Source organism: Rhineura floridana, chromosome 3 (genome assembly GCF_030035675.1).
Source record: "Rhineura floridana isolate rRhiFlo1 chromosome 3, rRhiFlo1.hap2, whole genome shotgun sequence".
Lineage (NCBI taxonomy): Eukaryota > Metazoa > Chordata > Lepidosauria > Squamata > Rhineuridae > Rhineura > Rhineura floridana.
The window spans coordinates 75,492,065-75,501,789 of NC_084482.1; positions in this window are offsets into that span (position 1 = coordinate 75,492,065).

Below are 9,725 nucleotides of genomic sequence, written 5' to 3' on the forward strand. Positions count from 1 at the left end.
CAAATCCCAGCCTCATATTAAGCCATTGCTTTAAGACAAAACCATACTGATAGATCTATTCACAATAATCACCTATCTTGCCTTGCCTTGTGGAACACTGTCCCCACAGAATTAAACAGGCATTGGCAATTTGTACAGTCTATAGGCTTTCCAGGTGTATTCACTGACAGTATTTGCCAAGAGTAATTTTATGAGAACTGTGTTTTATGTGTGTGCAGCTTGATTTAATTTTGTACAGCACAATAGCACAGTTAAATGTTTAGCAGTCTATACATGTTATAAATAATCCAAGGCCAATCCCACAATAATAATAAACAAACAAGAATTTTGTTTTGCTTTCAGATTAATTTTGGGGGTGTGAGTTGCCCAAGACAACCTCCTCACACTGCAGGAAGATACAAGAAAATAAGAAATGGGGTTAGGAATGGGGATTTCTAGAGCTAAACCCTCCCCCCCCCACCTCAGCATCATCATATTGCTTTCCTTGCAAAAGCGACTCAAAGTAATTTACAACAAGACACTAAACAATTGTAACCAACAAACCAACAAAAAAACCCTAAAACCACATATGTACAGATAAAAGACAGGTCTTTCAGAATCTACCACACTAAAAGAGGCCACCAATATCTGAAGCCCTTCAAATTAAGGGCCAAAAGCCCAGGTAAAAAAGGTTTTTGCCTGGCACCTAAAAACAGATATCAATGGTGCCAAGCATGCCTTCCTGGGGGACCATTCCATAAATAGAGAGCCACCACTGAAAAGGCCCGTTCTTGTGTTGCCACCTTCCAGTGGAGGGGGGCACATGGAGAAGGTCCTCAGATGATACTTGCAGGGTCCGGGTCAGTTCAAGTGAAGAGAGGCAGGTCTTTGAGGTGTTAGGATCCTGAGCTGCATAAGACTTTATTGCTCAAAACCAGCACTTTGAATTGAGTCTGGAAACTAAATGTTGCTCTAGTGAACAATATTTACATAATGTAGGGATGGGGAACCTGTGGCCCTCCAAATGTTGCTGCCTCAGGCTGATGGGAGTTGTAGTTCAGCAACATCTGGGGGGATCTGGGAACAGGCATAAGGTTTAAGCAAGAATTGCATTTTGAGGGAAGTAGTTTTTTTCAACTTGGTTGGATGAGATTTATAGTTAAAAGGAGGAATTTTGGAGAGTATTTCTGAGGCAGAGAGAAATACAGGATGCTCTCAGCTGAGAGGTTTTCTCTTGTAAACAGTAGCAGTCTGAGGCCAAAACTGTTGCCAACCTGTCTCCAACCCTGGCCTTCTGGTATGCTGCTGTTTCCACCAGTAATTCTTTGCACAATGGTATCAAAGGAGTCTTCAGACATGAAGTTTGTCTTTAGTGTGTTCATTTTGTTATCACCAAAGCTTAAGGCCACAGCAATAAATTGTGTCCATTAGTAGTGCAGAGTGTGGAGGACAGGCGTAGATGGTGACTGGCAAATGTGCATAAACTAAAGTCCAATGTGGCCTTTAGGCTGTAATCCTACAGGCCTTCCTAGAAGTAAGCCGCTCACTGAACTCAATGGCACTGATGTCTGAGCAGAAAACCCTGATCTCCTGCATGGAAAATTCAGAAGAGCCACTAGTGTTCATTTGGAAGTAAAAAACAGCCTTGCAACCCACAGCTATTCTTTCATTGAGTTTATTGATTGACTGAATCAGCTTTCCATTAGCTACACTGTTTCAGCTGATTGACTGAATCAATCAGTCAATATATACCCTATCACATGCTTTTAAAAAGCCTCAAGGTGGCTTACAGTAATTAAAAGCAATACAATCTTATTGATATATAATGAAGTTAGTTTTAAAATAAAGAGCATAAATAACAAGCATACAGCAGCAATTACTAATACAACAAATTAAGTAAATCTGGAATAAAACAAATGTGTCTCCAGATGCCCTTTGGAATAGTAAGAGCTTCACTGGCCTCTTAAAAAGTAGAACTGAAGACTGGACTTAGTTGCCATAAAGGTAATCACCACTGAGTATGCTTAGTTCCTTGTACCAACCAGCCGAACATCAGACAAGGCTAGCACACAGAGCAGGGCCCAGTCTGATGGCCGAAGAAGCTTTCTTTGAGACTTCCTGGAACTCAGGTCATTTGGGACTTTAACAATCCAGACTACCACTTTGACTGGTGCTTGGAAACTAACCAGGGGCCATTGCAACTCTTTTCACTCAGGTGTCATGTGCTGACTCCATTTGACAGGCTGGGTCACACCATATTCTGAACTAAGTGAAGTTCCAGATGGTCTTTAAAGGAAGGCCCCATATTGAGTGCCTTACAAAAGTACTGCTAGTCAAGTGATCTGTTGATCCAGAGATATATGTACAGTCTTCTCTGGATAGGATTACACTCCCTCTCAAGATGCAGGTTTGCAGCTTGAAGATGCTCCTTAATCCACGGGTGCTTCTGGATGCTTATGTGGTAGCAGTGACAAGGAATGCTTTTTACCAGCTTTGGTTGGTATGTCAGCTGTACCCCCCTCAGGGAGAAGACAAACCTGGCCATGTTTATATAGGTTTTAGTGACTTCCAGCCTGGACTCCTGTAATGTGCTGCACATGGTGCTGCCCAAGTGTCCAAAATTATGCTACCAGATTGTTGTCTGGATCTAGTTAGAGAATATGAATCCAGTGCTGCACAGTTTTCATTAGTTTTCTTTTTGTTTCAAGGGCTCATTTTAAGGTGTTGCTCTTACCTTTAAAATCTCCAAGTGGTTTGGGGTCTGGTTACATTAGAGACTACCTTCATTCCTCGCCATTGCCCCATGCACACCATAGAGCTTGCTTTGTGTCTTTTTGCCCCCTCCAACTGAAATGGGGTGGTGATCATGAGTGGCAGAGCCTTCTCTGTCCTGTCGGCAACTCTATGGCATGCCCTCCCCTGCCAGGCTCCATTATAGGGTGAAAGCCAATGTGGTGTAGTGGTTAGAGTGTTGGACTAGGACCTGGGAGACCACTGTTCAAATCTGTACTCAGCCATGATGCTTTCTGGGTGGCCTTGGGCCTGTCACGGTCTCTTGGCCTAACCTACCTCATAGGGTTGTTGTGAGGATAAAATGGAGAGGGAGGAGAACCACATAAGCCACCTTGAGCTCCTTGGAAAAAAGGTGGAATATAAGTGGAATAAATAAACAAATAAGTTGCCTGGCTAAGGCATGGGCTTTTTTTGGGGGGGGGAGGCCTGTGGGGAAGGCTGAATACTGGTTATTGTTGCTTTTTCTACTGCTGTGATAGTGCTATGACCCTATTTGCTAACTGTTTTTGTTTTTGCTACAGTTTTATTTTTGCTTATATATTATGCTCTTGATTGTTTTTACTCTCTATTTTTAAAGTTAGCTGCTTTGATTTCTTCAAATAAAAAAGGACACAAATTTTAAGTAAAACAAACAAATACAGTCCAAAAGATAGACATGTCCAATGTGGAGCTTACCAAAGGATGCGTAACAGTGGTTAGGTTAGGCCTGCTCAGAGCAAAGTAAGAGGAGATTAACTTCAAATGCATTTTTTTTCCAAGCAAGGAAAGACCTTTCTGAATGAGAGCTTGGGAACCAAAAGTGTATCAAATCCTGCTAATCTCTTTGTATGCTCTATGTTCTCTGTCCTACAAATGTACATCCATACTCTTCCACTGCTCTGATTACACAGGATCTTCCAAAGTGTGGGAGGCCTCACACAGAAGGGAATACAGAAGCAGCTCTGGCAAAACTACTACCTGAGGCTCAAATTAGGGAAGAAGGTGGAAATTTGGATCAATCTGAAATATACATATGAAGCTCCCTTAGACAAAGACAGAGTATTGGTCCACCAAGCAGAGATTGGTCCAGCAAGCAGAGTATTATCTATGCAGGGGTAGCCAAGATGGTGCCCTCCAGGTGTTGTTGGACTCCAGCTCCAGCTAGCATGGCCAATGATAATGGTCAATAGTTCAACAACATCTGGAGTGCACTACATTGATCTGGTCTATGGTGACTAGCAGCAACTCTCCAGGGATTCAAATAGGAGAAGCAAGGGATAGCATCTGAGGCCTTCGACATGTGAAGTATATGGTCTGACACTGAGCTATGGCCTCTCTCCAAACATGAACCCAGCTTTTGCACAGCAGCCCAATTACATCTCCAGGAAGGGCTGGGAAAGACTTCTGTCTGAAACCCTGGAGAGCCACTGCCAGTCTGGGTAGACATTACCGATCTAGATGGACCGTTGGTCTGACTCAGTATAAAGCAGCTTCCTATATTCCTAATCCTGCTGAGGAGGAGGCATGTGACAATGGACAGCAGCAACCTGCAGTTTTTCTTTCCAAGAACTCCTGAACAGGGACAGTCTATCTAAGCCTTTGAATTTGGAAGCTCAACTGCAATATTCCGTAAAGGTCAGCAATGTTTCTTACCTTGCCCTAATGCCAGTTCCTGGTGTGTAGGCCTGAGAACTTGCCCCAGGCTTAGAAATTACTAGTTATAGAAACACTATTTATCAGGCTAGAGTCTGCAGGCTAAGAAGACAATACTTGGGCAGGGCAAGTATGCTTGGCAAGATCTGTCTTTTGTGTTACTGAAGCCAAGGGGAAGGGAGATGAATGTAGAGGCAAGCTGAAGGTCAAACCAAGTCCCAAACTGGACCTTGCATTACCAGAGTTTGTACTTAAAGATGGGCAGCACACACACACCTTTGTCTGTATCCATGTGCAAGAGTGAACAGCTGTGATTCTTTCCTCTGACTTGCAGTCACAATGATGCCAAGCAAGACCAGAGATCCTGAAGGGTCTGGCTTTGGTATCTCTGACATTTTGCCCCTTTCCATTGCAACTGCATCAAGGATAAGCAGTACAGAGGTGGGGGCCCAGGTTTGGACCTCCAGCAGATCTTATGTTTTAGGGGCCAGCAATGAACAGGAAGCAAGAACTAGAGCATACCTAGCCATGTGCACTGATTCATTGCTAGGGTGAGGAAGCTCCTGAGGGAGTTGTACATTTCAGATACTTCTTGGTCAGCCTTTGCTGTGCCTGGCATGGAGCTGATATGATGACTGAGGTGCTGAAGTTACCAAATAGTGAACATTTTGTGTGTGGCATAGTGGTTAGAGTGTTGGATTATGACCTGGGAGACCAGAGTTTGAATCCCCACACAGCCACGAAGCTCACTGGGTGACCTTGGACCAGTCACTGCCTCTCAGCCTCAGAGGAAGGCAATGGTAAACCACCTCTGAATACCACTTACCATGAAAACCCTATTCATAGGGTCTCCATAAGTCCATAAGTCGACTTGAAGGCAGTCTAAGAACCAAGAACATTTTATGAATATCACCAAAGATGTGAATATCACAATGGCATAGGTTTAGAATATTGGCCTGCTAACTGCGCAAACCAATTGTTTTTAACGGGGGGGGAGGGGGGGAAGGAGGCTACTATACCACTTGAAAATGGGACTTTACTATCTGCAGAAACATCTCCTCCAAGTGCGGACCAGAGAGAGGGCATTTTCGATTGTGGCCCCCACCCTCTGGAACTTGCTTCCTTTTGACCTTCGACATGCCTCCTCCCTGATGGGTTTTCGCCGAGCCTTAAAGACCTGGCTATTCAGGCAGGCCTATGGGATTTCTGGGGTGGACTAGTTTTATAGTGTATTAATTGAAAGATGGTTTTAGATAAATTGATGTTGCTGTTGTGATTTGTTGACTGTATACTGTTTTATTGTATTTGAACTGCTGTACGTCACCCAGAGTGTCCGTTGACTCGGACAGATGGGCAACTAACAAATAAAATTTTATTATTTTATTATTATTATTATTGATCAAGCCACCCAGTTTTGCTTGTATTGACTTTTTCACTTGACACACCACCCTTAACATGAATTTCCATCTTTCCTAACGTAAAGACTATCAGATTTTTCTGTGTTCGTGTTTTCCACCTATCAAGGAACCTGTGTGTTTCACTTAAGGCTTGGGGAACAGCGGGGTTTTCGGTTTCCAGAGATGGGGAAGTCAGCTGTTGTTACGTTTCTTGTTCCCAGCAGGCCTTGTTGCAACCTGATACCTCCACAGTGCAGGGGCAGTGCAGGGCAGTGGTGAGGTCAGGTACTGTGGGTGCACCAAAGGAGCCAATCCAACGCTTCTGCCAATGAACCCACCCTGATGTCACTGCCTGCTGTCCCCACACCATCTTGGTAAGCGACAGCAACACCCCTGTCAGGAGGCCAGCTCCATGGCCGTGCCCCACCAACCGCTCCTGGACCAAAGGCTCATCTAGCCCGGCTTTCTATTCACACAGCGGCCAATCAAATGCCTGATAAAGCTACCCAGAAGTAGTACATGAGCAGAATGTAACACCCCACTTGTGATTCCCAGGAACAACTGTTACGAGCGGTTGATGTTTTCTCAATGGGAGGCAGGTGACAGAGATAGACCCTTGCTCCCTAGCTAGGGGTATGTGTGATCATCTAACATCTGGGCCTTGGAAGAAACTGCAGCTTAAATGACACACGGACATAGGAAGCTGTCAGACCATTGGTCCATCTATCTCGTTGTTGTCTACACTGACCGGCAGTTCTCCAGGGTTTCAGACTGGAGTCTTTCCTGGTCCTACTTAGAGATGCCAGGGATTAAACCAGGGACCTTTTATGGCCCTTGACTAAGGAGGGAGAGGGAGAGCACTAGCTAGCCGTGAGCTCAGATACAGGTGCTTCTTTCTGGGAATCTGATGTGGAGCAGTGGGTCTGCCGCCAATTAGGAGTACTCACATTGTTGGCCATTGCCACAATGTATGCATGTATTTGTAAATAAACATTTTCCCCCAAAACACCTTCAGTCTCTAGTAATCTCACCTGCCCAAACAAGCCAAATCCTGGCAGTGCTGCTTCTGAAACTTCTTACTACTCAGGGAAGTGGGGTTTGTTTAACATTTTGTGAGTGGCATGTGCATGTTCTATGACCTCTTTGCCTTGCTCCTCTTCCTTATTCACATCTTGCTGCTTCCTTTCCTGTTTGTTGGTTTATACTGTGCTGTTTCCTGGGTTTTTTTCCCTTCTGTCCCTGGTTCTACTTGTTGGTTATTGCTTAGTACCCTGTTGTTTGGAGGAAGGTGTGTCTCAGTAATTATGGCCTGCAATGAAAACGTATGCATAAACTGAACACAAACACACACCCCTCCAGATTACTTGCATTTCCTTTGTCCCAGGGGTGGGGAACCTCAGGCCTGGGGGCCCTCCCAGCCTCTCTATCTGGCCCTTGAAACTCTCCTTGGACCACTCCCCTTCTCCTTAGGCCACAACCCTCACTTTTCTTGCATCCCATTCCAAGGGTTTTGCCTGCTCCACCCACTTTTCCCTTTGGCCCCACCCATCCCTGGCACGTGGCCTTTGAAAAGTTGTCCAGAAGAGAATGCAGCCCTTGAGCTGAAAGAGGTTCCCCACTCCTGCTTTAGCCCTTTAAGGAAATAATTTCTGGTGATTGATAGACAGATCCTGGAAGATATTTGTTATTCTGAAATGTCCTCCTTGTTGCTATGTGTCTTCAAGTCGATTACAACTTATGGCGACCCTATGAATCAGTGACCTCCAAGAGCATCTGTCATGAACCACCCTGTTCACATCTTGTAAGTTCAGGTCTGTGGCTTCCTTTATGGAATCAATACATCTCTCGTTTGGCCTTCCCCTTTTTCTACTCCCTTCTGTTTTTCCCAGCGTTATTCTCTTTTCTAGTGAATCATGTCTTCTCATGATGCGTCCAAAGTATGATAATCTCAGTTTCATCATTTTAGCTTCTCGTGTCCTTACAGTAGCCTCTTGTCCAGAGTATAGGTTGCGCATCAGGACAATCAGATGCTGTGGCACCCCCATTTCTTTTAAAGCATTCCATCGTTTTTCATGATCTACACAGTCAAAGGCTTTGCTGTCATTCTGGCAAGGGCTTAACGTTGGGTTAATTTGTGTCTGCCTAATGTGATCCACTCAATTAATCAGAATTGTTCTTGGCATCATGACATCTTGTTTGATTGCTGTTAGCTATCACTAATTGTGTGTTAGTCTGTGATTTAATTGTTTATGGGTGATGCTTATAATGTCCAGTCTTTCGTTTCCACCACACTAACGTTGCAGTGTGTGCTGTACAAGCACAAAACAGAGATTCCCTTGCTTTAGGCAGTACATGAAAAGAGGCCGGGGAGGAACGGATGAAAGCAGGAATCAGTGTCTGAATGCTCTTGCATTTTCAAAGTTAGCCCTAGCCAGGGGAATGAGCATTTGGTCTCTGCTGCAGGCGGCAAATTGCCTTGGCCCACTACTTAGGCCCGTGCAACTATAACATGCTCAGAGTTTATCCTGGAGAAGGTTGGGGAGTGCTGACACAATGTTTCCTGTTAATCTTCTGTTAAATAAATGCCAGCCCCACACAGAAATAAGGTTAAAATCCCAATACTATGCCCATTTACTAGAGAGTAAGCATCATTAAACACATGAATAGGATTGCACTCCCCTCCTCTGGCCCCTTATTATGGAACTCAGGCTGCAATCCTACACATACTTACCTGTTTAAATCCCATGGAACCTCATGAGACTTTCTTCTGAATGAATATGCAGGCTTGCTCTATCAGTAGGGCTTCCTTATGAGTAGATGTGTAATGGGTTTGGCTGCATATTCTAAATCCACAGGAAGGTAGGAAGTTGCTTTATTCTAAGAGACCCATCACTATTGGTCCACCTAGCTTAGTATTGTCCACACTGAGTGGCAGCGGCTCTCCAGGGTTTCAGACAAGGGGCATTTCCAGCCCTATTTGGAGATGTTGGGGGGTGAACATGGGGCCTTCTGCATGCAAAATGTGTGTTCTGCAACTAATCTATGCCCCCTCCCCACAAAATAATGTAAGATTCTAGTCCTCCTGGTTCTAAATAGTTATTTATAAGGATTATTTAAACAGGACCACAGGAAGCTGTCTTATATTGAATTAGACCATTGGCTCATCCAGGATGGCAAATTTCTGTCAGATTTCTAGGAATTCTCAAAATTAATAGGGAAAAATGCCCAGTGCTAGACTTCCTCCTTAATCAGCATAAAACAAGAGGCAAAGTAATCCCAAAGCCAAACAAAGGGAGCAAAGAGAAGCCACGGGTCAGTAACAACCTGCCGCGTTTCTTGATGTTCTGCAGCTTTGGCGTCAGGCTGGCTTCCTTTCATTTACCTGCCAGTTGCTACCAGACTCTGGGATCCAGACCTTCACACACAGCTGCACTGTTTATACTCTTCTGAGGGGAAAACTGGCAACCTCACAGAGCCCAGCTCCCCAGCCCACACACATATTGCCCTCGAGAAGAAATGGTCTATTCCAAGCAGAGCTGCAAAACACCACAGACAACCTGAGTATGTCTGTGTAGAGGTAGACCAGAGTCGGTTGAATTTCCCCCAGACAATGACAGGCTTTGAGCCCATTCAGAGTCCTAACGATCGGTTTTCTTGAGAACATAATAACTGCCTTTTACAGATTGCTCTCCTTCAGTCACCAAATGGCAGAATTTAGCACAGGGTTTGTCTAAACCTTGCCACAAACATTTTACGTAATAGTTGGATAGGGGATTATTTTTCCTTGCCCTGCACTTGAATGTTGGTTGGAGTGGAGCCTGACCCCAGAGGCAGCTGCATTCTTCAGCAGCACTGAATGATCTCTGGGTAGCCCCTGTCACAGACTGCACAGATTTACTCATGGCTGGTGTCTTTGTAAGCTAG